The 10,585-nt window shown below is 31.8% G+C and overlaps 6 non-coding genes across 6 annotated transcripts; 2 read left to right on the forward strand and 4 right to left on the reverse strand.

Moving 5' to 3' along the window:
* Positions 1-9: 9 nt before the first annotated feature.
* Trnam-cau (transfer RNA methionine (anticodon CAU)) lies at positions 10-81 on the forward strand. Its single transcript has one exon. It is a non-coding gene; the product is annotated as a tRNA-Met (tRNA).
* A 508-nt stretch (positions 82-589) lies between these two features.
* On the reverse strand, positions 590-662 carry Trnak-uuu (transfer RNA lysine (anticodon UUU)). The gene has a single exon. It is a non-coding gene; the product is annotated as a tRNA-Lys (tRNA).
* Positions 663-1,028: 366 nt separating this feature from the next.
* Trnak-uuu (transfer RNA lysine (anticodon UUU)) lies at positions 1,029-1,101 on the reverse strand. Its single transcript has one exon. It is a non-coding gene; the product is annotated as a tRNA-Lys (tRNA).
* A 439-nt stretch (positions 1,102-1,540) lies between these two features.
* On the forward strand, positions 1,541-1,612 carry Trnam-cau (transfer RNA methionine (anticodon CAU)). Its single transcript has one exon. It is a non-coding gene; the product is annotated as a tRNA-Met (tRNA).
* A 508-nt stretch (positions 1,613-2,120) lies between these two features.
* Trnak-uuu (transfer RNA lysine (anticodon UUU)) lies at positions 2,121-2,193 on the reverse strand. Its single transcript has one exon. It is a non-coding gene; the product is annotated as a tRNA-Lys (tRNA).
* Positions 2,194-2,559: 366 nt separating this feature from the next.
* On the reverse strand, positions 2,560-2,632 carry Trnak-uuu (transfer RNA lysine (anticodon UUU)). Its single transcript has one exon. It is a non-coding gene; the product is annotated as a tRNA-Lys (tRNA).
* Between the last annotated feature and the right edge of the window lie 7,953 nt (positions 2,633-10,585).

The raw sequence follows: 10,585 nt of genomic DNA on the forward strand, positions 1-10,585 counted from the left end.
TATCTCATGAGCAGAGTGGCGCAGTGGAAGCGTGCTGGGCCCATAACCCAGAGGTCCGTGGATCGAAACCACGCTCTGCTAATAATTTTTTCTCATTGACGAAAATCTTTTTTGAGGTGACTGTCAGAAAATGATGACAAACGATAATAAAGTCAAAATAAAGTTGATTGAAAAACTCTATCCAGAAAAATCAACTAATTCAGTATGAAAAATTTCATACGTATGTCATTAAAGTTGGTGAAATCCCTCAACATGCTCAATGTGTAAACGTTTGAATCCTCAAAATACTCATTTATGCAACTATAAGATATATGTGCTACTCATTAATCAACAAAAGTTTAAACAAACCAGATAACGAATCATGCATACCTATTCGAACGTTCGAAAATCAATCCTCATATTGATGATATATCAGTCCACATATTATATTAACATGATTAACCAAAATTTCGTCACGGAAAGAGGCGGCGGAGATCATGCTGTCGTTTTCTTTGACGTTTTTCATGTTTTGCAAATAAAACTTGTTTTCGAATCTATCCATAACAAGAACACAGAGTACTAAAACAATAAAGTTTGCAAAAAATACAGCCGCCCACGTAGGGACTCGAACCCTAGACCCTCAGATTAAAAGTCTGATGCTCTACCGACTGAGCTACGCAGGCTACATAGAGAACTCTCTCAAATTTTGCACATTTATAATTAACAGTTTCTCTCAAAACTTTTTGTTATACCACATAATAGTTGTTATAAAAGACCAGATTTATTTTACAAGTCTACCTAAGACGATTCTATTGTTTTATTTGACCCGTTTGCATCGAAATTAAAAGAAAATCAAAACTTATGATCGATGCTTTTCTATATAAATACCATGCAGCTGTGTCCATCGTCAGCTGCTACTAAAATTGCAATCAGACGACATTTTAGAGTCGTTCAAACTTAGGTATAGGAACCACACATATAACATGTATAAACAAATGATGTCTAGAGCAGAAATGATCAATCCACCTCAAAGGAGCAAAAATTACAATCGCCCACGTAGGGACTCGAACCCTAGACCCTCAGATTAAAAGTCTGATGCTCTACCGACTGAGCTACGCAGGCTGACGATATTGACTGGAAAACAATATAGTTTATACCTTTCATTTAGCATATAAATAATGTACGGTACAACTTCGTTAACAGAGTCAATCCAAATTTATATAGAAATTTTAAGACAGAGCAACTTAATTAGAACTGTTCTGCTCTCCACTTGCTTTATGCTATAGACTTCTTATCACTTATACTAAGTTTTCACTATATGTACACAAGGAAATCCCTTAATTGCTATTATTATTCTGGGAAACGTACGTAAGTTTGCCTAGCCGGAAACAAAGAACACTAAATCAAACTTCTCTTGGTTAAAATTTGCAGATCAAGTACTTAACATTCGTGAAAAAAAAAGTCTTGAAGATTTTGGTTTTTAGCGGGGATATCGTTTTCTGATGCAATGCTTGTGATTGGTTGCACTCTATATAGTTAAAAGTCATAACTGTATCTCATGAGCAGAGTGGCGCAGTGGAAGCGTGCTGGGCCCATAACCCAGAGGTCCGTGGATCGAAACCACGCTCTGCTAATAATTTTTTCTCATTGACGAAAATCTTTTTTGAGGTGACTGTCAGAAAATGATGACAAACGATAATAAAGTCAAAATAAAGTTGATTGAAAAACTCTATCCAGAAAAATCAACTAATTCAGTATGAAAAATTTCATACGTATGTCATTAAAGTTGGTGAAATCCCTCAACATGCTCAATGTGTAAACGTTTGAATCCTCAAAATACTCATTTATGCAACTATAAGATATATGTGCTACTCATTAATCAACAAAAGTTTAAACAAACCAGATAACGAATCATGCATACCTATTCGAACGTTCGAAAATCAATCCTCATATTGATGATATATCAGTCCACATATTATATTAACATGATTAACCAAAATTTCGTCACGGAAAGAGGCGGCGGAGATCATGCTGTCGTTTTCTTTGACGTTTTTCATGTTTTGCAAATAAAACTTGTTTTCGAATCTATCCATAACAAGAACACAGAGTACTAAAACAATAAAGTTTGCAAAAAATACAGCCGCCCACGTAGGGACTCGAACCCTAGACCCTCAGATTAAAAGTCTGATGCTCTACCGACTGAGCTACGCAGGCTACATAGAGAACTCTCTCAAATTTTGCACATTTATAATTAACAGTTTCTCTCAAAACTTTTTGTTATACCACATAATAGTTGTTATAAAAGACCAGATTTATTTTACAAGTCTACCTAAGACGATTCTATTGTTTTATTTGACCCGTTTGCATCGAAATTAAAAGAAAATCAAAACTTATGATCGATGCTTTTCTATATAAATACCATGCAGCTGTGTCCATCGTCAGCTGCTACTAAAATTGCAATCAGACGACATTTTAGAGTCGTTCAAACTTAGGTATAGGAACCACACATATAACATGTATAAACAAATGATGTCTAGAGCAGAAATGATCAATCCACCTCAAAGGAGCAAAAATTACAATCGCCCACGTAGGGACTCGAACCCTAGACCCTCAGATTAAAAGTCTGATGCTCTACCGACTGAGCTACGCAGGCTGACGATATTGACTGGAAAACAATATAGTTTATACCTTTCATTTAGCATATAAATAATGTACGGTACAACTTCGTTAACAGAGTCAATCCAAATTTATATAGAAATTTTAAGACAGAGCAACTTAATTAGAACTGTTCTGCTCTCCACTTGCTTTATGCTATAGACTTCTTATCACTTATACTAAGTTTTCACTATATGTACACAAGGAAATCCCTTAATTGCTATTATTATTCTGGGAAATACCACTAGTTTTTCGTACGAAACTGTGTATAGCGTTCTTATATTCTTCTTCTGTTTGTTCCTCCTGAAAAGAGGCACTCGGAGCACCAATTATTGGCCACAGTAAAGATGACTAAGAATTCCACAATAGCTTTCCGAATGCTTGGTCTGTTGATATGAATAGTTTTCTTATTTCCTAACAATACTGTTTCTGTAAACAGTTTGTTATTAAATCTGGGAACGTTTTGGAAGTCTATCTTGCATACATACTTTTTACACACTTTATTTCCTCTTTATCATCTCCTGGTTGATTTCTTACTTGTGCGAAAGTGTCTAGGTTTCAATTGCTTTATCTTTATGTACCGGTTGGTGAAGTGCTCTATATTTTGCATTCTATTCCACAAATTATAGGTGTGTCCCATGATGTCTTCCTGTATTCTTCTTTTCATAACATCAACGAATGTTTCCTTAAACGTTAAGTGAAACTGTTTTCTTGAATGCCTAAATTTAATTATCCTTTTTGGAATAGTTTTATCAGCTGTTGCATGTAGATTGCTAATCAAGATCTTGGTCCATATGATTTTTCCTACCAATCGGAATAATATATTTGAGCTGTTGAAAGTATATCTGAAACACATCTCGTCTACCTTTTCCCGTATATAATAGGTTTATATTTTAGTATTGTAATTGACTTTTATAAAAAAGATTTTTTGTCATTCAAAATAAGTCATTTACACATATTAAAGAACTGATAGGACTATGTGGTTACACTCTCATTTTCTTCCGTGTATCCTTATTGTATTCCATTTGAGAATTAGGCACACCATAACAATGAAAAACGTTGATTATAGTCCTGATTCTAAAATAAAGGGAAAACATTCATATTAGTCAGTTGGTATGCATTTATTAGTTCATAAATATTATATGATATTACGTTTCGGCAGTCATAATTTCTGATAGTTTAAACGTCCAAACTATTTATATTCGGTTTTAATGATTTTATTTTCAAACAACATTAACGCTGACGACTATTTAGCACGTCAAGCTCATAAAAAGCTTCATTAAAACCCCAACTGGATAAGTATCGTAGACATAAAAATGGATATATCTACTTTTAAATCAAAATCATATGTTGTGTTGTAATGTATAGGGTACAATAGTCTCAACAGCAAGTACTAGCAATTAGCTGATAATCAAATTATCGTTCCATGACATATAATTAACTAAGCAAATAAGGCGTCGCTATTGGAATACAAAAAGAAATCAAAAAGAGACCAAATAATCTCAGACAAAAGACTCTTTTACAAGTCAGGTTTATCTAATGCTTTTTTATAATGATACAAAATCTTTTTGAATTATCATTATTTTCCTGAAATAAAATAAACAACTTAGTAAACATTCAATAATCATCAAATAATTGTAAGGTAGGAAAACATGCCGTCGAAGTAGTTTCAAAATGCTAATCAATATTTCCTTTGTAACATGTTTGGTTAAAATCTAAACTATTTTACATTCACATAGACATTTTCCAAATTGTTTATGAATTGTTTGTATAAAAAAAAGAAATTGTAAATTTATTGGCGGAATTGTTGTCTTATAGACTTTCTGGTCTTCGGTCCTGTGACTTTCTGCCTGTTAACGATTTTCATATCATAGCACATTTCTAAATTCATGAAATAAATAATAAGAACTAAAAGTATGTTTAAAAAAAGTTATTTAAAAAAAAATATATTTTAATTAATATTAATTAAAATGTTCGGGTTGATTGTATCTTTTCATATAAGATATATTTATATATACAAGAGTTATATCCAGATATTTTTCAAGCAGGTTAAACTTATTTTGGTTTTTGTTTCACGCTTGGATAATAAACAGATTAGTTGGATGAGTTTTATGGTTAAATTTGAGGTGCTTGCCTTCATATCGTCCATATTTTTATTTCAAAATGAGGCTTGGAATATCAGGTTAATGTATGCATATGATTATTTCAGTCGTCTGGTTCTTATATTTATCAAAATTAATGATGAAAGCGTGAAAATTTTATTTCGATGATCAAAACATGGTTCGAATAGAACAATTAGAAAAAAAGATGGGAAAACAGAGAACTAATACTTGTACTAACCTTTCAGGAATGAGGATATAGTAACTATGTTCCACCAGAATAACATCATTCTACAGATCAAACCACTATGTATTCATTAAAAGCTTCACTGGTTAAACTGAAACTAATAAATATACGTCATTTTTTCCCGTACTTGTTATTAGCGATGTTTTTGAGAATAATAAGAAACCTATTAGGATTATCATTTTCATATATTAAGAGATAACGTAACAATACTATTTATGATTATTATGTTGATTTTACAAATTTGACAGCACAATTACCCAACATAAAAGTGTTCAGATGTTTTTAATCGTTCTAAATTTCAGAAAGGAACAATTTATTGTTTTTATAAACGTGTTCATTTAGACCACTACTTCAATTTCTTATGCGCAAAATTTTACATATAGAAATACGAAGATCCGTTATAATGCCAATAACGTAGTCTACTTTCATTGTCAAAATGTTTCTGTTTTTTCTTTAAAAAAATTTAAAATTGCCAACATCAGAAAGTTATCCTAACGTGAACTAAATTTTCTAGAGTTTATTTACTATGTTCATGCATTTAATATACACTTACAATATTACTTTAACAATTTTACATATTTTCATAATATCAAAATGCGATTCAACGTAACTTGTTGGTTTTGAATGCATTCTGATATGAAATTACAAAATGAACTTACACATTTTAAATGTTTAAATCAAGTTTTACATCGAAAACGTACATAGTATTCGTTTTATCGTTTACTGTGCAGAGTTATCCTTCTTTGACCCAATAGCAATGCATTATGAGCTATTGACTTTACGTACTTTCTAATTGTCATATCATAAAATCATTTATCAGAATTTACAATCAATTGAACATTCAGCATACATAACAGTAAATTATCCAGTGTTTATAGTTGTACACGAGACAGATTAAACATGTTTAAACTAAATATGATTAAAATAAAACACAGGATACGATTCCAATAACCAGCACTTCTGTTAAAACCTTCATAAGATACGATGTTGAACAAAAGTTTGAATGTAAAAAATATGAAACATCACGTCAAGTCGCATTAAGAAACAAACAGGACAAAAAAAGAATAGTAGAATGTTTACTTATCAACTTTAACTGAATGCTCGAAAATCAAAGTTTTAACCTAGATTACAGTTTTTATTTATTGAGTGGAATTAATGGACAAAATCAATCAATTTCAATCCAGCAAATACCAAAGCATTTGCAACATGACTAATTGTACCCATGTATATTACCTACCTACCTACCTAGTCCTTATTATGCCCGGGGGCACATAGGGCAAGGACCAGTTCTTTCCACTCATCTCTGTTCTGTGCTTTCTTTTCTATTACACCCCAGCTGATTCCATGTTCTTTCATTTCAGCTTCAACTGTTCTTCTCCAAGTTGTTTTGGGGCGTCCTTTCTTCCTTTTCCCCTCAGGTGTCCATCTTAAGGCTACTCTGGTCAAGTCCTCTGCTGGTCTTCTTAGAACATGGCCAATCCATCTCCATCTTTTCTGCTTCAATAAAGTCTCCATGTTGTTGGATCCTGTTGTTTCATGGAGGTCTTTGTTGGTAATCTTACGCGGCCAGAATATCCTTAAGATCTTTCTAAGGCAACCATTGTGAAAACTGGAGAGCTTGTTGATGTCTTTTTCTGTCATTCTCCAGCATTCCGCCCCATATAGCAGCACTGCTAGTACACAACTGTTATATAATCTTATTTTGGTGTTCTTACTGATGTTGCTTGTCTTCCAGATGTGTCTTAGTTTTAAAAATGCAGTTCTTGCTTTTCCTATTCTGGCTCTGATGTCTTTGTCTGCTCCTCCTTCAGATGTTACTATGCTGCCCAAGTAGGTGAAAGATGAAGTGCAGTCTAGGGGTGTTCCATTTAAATCTATTAAAGGAGGCCTTGTGGTATTAAGAGGCATGACTTCTGATTTCTTGATGTTGATGTTTAATCCAATCAAACTTGCATTCTTTTGTAACTTAGTGGTTTTGTCTTGCATGTGTGTTTCTAGATGCGACAATAAGGCCAGATCATCTGCATAGTCCAGATCTTCTAGGTAGTTAAAAAGACCATGTATATTAGGAGCAGTATATTCCCAATGATAAATAACACAAATTATGATGTCAGCGTGCAGAACAAGAACGAGACATAATATTTAGAAAACAAAACATTGAGCGAAAAAACGAAGATTATAATATAAAGATGTAATTCAATACATGAAGGCAAATTGTGTGGGATCTTTAAATATGTGAATTTCATATTTTAAAAGTTTTTTTTCAATTCGTTTAAAAATGCAATTAAATGAATCTTACCTTTGACAACAATGGGTACGCCTTTATTAACCGTTCTTCTTCAAGATGCTGGTGTCGATATGCGTATCTTACACTTTTACAAGATGTTCAAGATGCACGTGTCGATAGAATGTCATATAGAATAATTATTATTGTTACAAGGCATTTTTATAGCGCATTATTTAAAACTACAATTACTCTTAGCGCTTTACATGTTAAACAAAAATACACAAAGTTCGTATATACAAGAAATTGCAAAGTTAAAAATAGACCAAAATATGTTTAAAAGCATAAAACATCAAATCAACTATAAAAAGTGAAGACTCCAGAAACTTGGTTAAAAACGAATTAAAAGAATTATTAATGAATAAGTAAAAATTTTAACTAAAATTGCTGAATTTTGTATTTAAAAATAAGTCACTAAAATACTCTAGATTGTACAAAATAAAAATAAAACTGTTATATCAAAATATACAGAAACACATGAAATCTGACTAAAATATAAAAAAATACTAAAAATCACCATCAGTCAAGTACAACCAATGACAGTTCCAGGTCTTAACTATGAGCGATCCACGAATACAACTTTAAATAGATGCGTCTACAGTCATGTCTTAAATAGTTCTAGTGATTGTTCATTTCGAAGATTTGTTGGAAGGCTATTCCACAGAGTCCTGACCGTCATATCGAACCTCCGTTCACCATACATTTTGGTCCGTGCATTTTTGGCATCTCGATTCAAGAAGCATTTTTAGACTGCAACGATCGTGCTGGTTTGTAAAAAAGTATTAGTTCACTAAGATACGAAGGTGCAAGTCCATGCAAGGCTTTGAATGCGTGAAGTAACAGTTTGTACTGGTATCGGAATTTTAATTGTAGCCAATAAAGATTTATTATAAGTGTTGGAGTTATATGTTAAAACGTCTTTTTGCCGGTTACAAGTCCTATTTCGTAGCTATTCATTTAAAGGTTATCGTCTGTCGCTTTTATGTAGTTTAGACAACTGAAATCTTCAAAGAAGGCAATTTTCATTTCCAACATATCCCGAGCTAAAAGCCTTTTATAAAACTTACTATTTTTGGGGTGAAGATATGATTTGCAATTACTAAGAGTAATGATGAATCTAAGCTGTATAAGATATCTGTATAACCTTTCCTACCTAGTTCTAAATCAAATTACACGACAAATCAGCAGATAATTTCTTAATATAGAAATTTTGCCTTTTACTGCGTGGTTTCTTTTAAGTATTCATTGAAACAAGACTAGTTCCCTATCTCGTTTAAAGTATGTTATCATGATCTTTGTGAATGTTAAAAGGGATATTCAGTATAATAGGGAATGACAAAATAACCAAACAAAATAAGCTATGATAAAAAATGCGTGGTATTTGTCAAAGGGTTTGAAACCTTTAAAACACAAAACCAGAATGACATCTATGTCACCAGTATAAACATGTACATTCGTTCCAGCTGTAAGTCAAAGAAAAGTCTATGTTAAATAGTGTGATTAAATGTAGCTGATCATACCACAAAACTGCCATGAATGCCAAATGTTCAAAAACAAAAATCGCTGTATGTTATAAATAACGAATATTTGTGATGACATAAATAAGCTTGATGTATTGAACTAGATTAATGATCGGACTAAAATAGCTTTTGGGTACTTATAAGGATATCAATGGGACAATCAATTAGCATAAGTGAAATAATAACAGACAACACCATGGACAATAAAAATGACAAACAACATTTATAAAATTAATAATTATGCAACACAAACCCATCTAAACATCGAACGTTAAGAACAATGATTGAAATAAAACATGATACATTCAAAGCCTTGTAATGGGAGGCCACAACAAGAATTTTAAAGATACTTGTATAGACACAAGTAATATAATATAATATACAAGTCCCACAAAGAGACTGAAACAAAGACAAAACATTTTTGCAACTATTCCACAAATTTAAAAACGGCGTAAATAAACTTTACATGATAACTGACAGACCAAAGGTATTTGAGCGCCAAGTAACATATTATGCAACAAAAGGCAAAACTGTTGTCAGAGACCAATTAATAACACAGCAATTATACAAATGCGGTACAGAATCATGGTCAGTTATACATTATGTCAATTAAATAATTTCGCAAAATATAAAATCTCTAAGATATATGGTTAAAGAGAAGTACAACATATCTTTTTGCTACAATAATACATAAATGATGAAAGTCCCATAAGTTTTACAACATATAAACAAACGAAAAAAAAACCGTTTTGATCTATATTTTTGGTAAGATCGATTAATGAGATGGAGGTTGCACTGCTCAACGTTATGAAACAATACGGTATTATTATGTTTCTCCGCCGCAGTGGGACATGAGTATCATATAAGTATTGTATAAACAAAATAAAACTATTATTAGTTATCTTTTTTGTCGAAAGTACTAAAATACTAATCTATGAAAAATGCAGATTTTGCGTTCAATTTTTTTTCTAATCAGAATAGTTTTTAAACATGTAACATGATGTTTGACACAAGTTCTAAATTGCAATTACTTTAAAGAGATATAGCATTTCATCTTGCTTGTCATAAATTGATTAGAAGTTGACAATGGTTTTCAATATATTTTTTTACATATAAATGTACCGAGATGTGGTATGACTTTTAAAGTGAAAACTACTTAACAAAGTTTAAACGAGTTGGATAAAAGAAAGTATAGGCCACCTTCAACCATGAGGAAAATCGTTCAATTTAGACGATTGAAAAAGGCCCCGAAATAAACAAACATGAACCAATTCATACGAGAAAAACTGACGGCTTAAGGTGGTATGGGAGTCTAAAAAAAAATGATAGAATTTGTTCATATTTTGCCAAAACGTAGTATCTATTGATATATGTTGAAAAATATAATAAAAATGATAGGTCACCGTGCATTTTCTCAAGCTACAGGACGTGACAAAATAACACATTTTGTATGGATTATACAGGAAAAAACACCATTTTGTGATTAGAAACTAAACAAAATGATAGAATTGTTAAATACTTAAGGAAAAGATAGCTTTCAGACAATGCTTTGAGAATATCAAAAGAAAAGATAGGGTCACCGTACGTTTTTTCCGGCTAAAATACAAAATAGGAAAATTTCATGTAGAATCCTTCAGAAAATGCACTGTTTTAGAGTTACCTCCCCTTGAAATGCCAATTTTAAAAAAATTCAAAAACAACCAAAACTAATGAACATTTGCAAAAATATTAATATTTGTAAGTTATATTCTTATAAATTGGTTCTTTTACATGAAAATCACATTAAATATATGCATTCCTG

Source organism: Mytilus galloprovincialis, chromosome 10 (assembly GCF_965363235.1).
Source record: "Mytilus galloprovincialis chromosome 10, xbMytGall1.hap1.1, whole genome shotgun sequence".
In the NCBI taxonomy this organism is placed as follows: domain Eukaryota; kingdom Metazoa; phylum Mollusca; class Bivalvia; order Mytilida; family Mytilidae; genus Mytilus; species Mytilus galloprovincialis.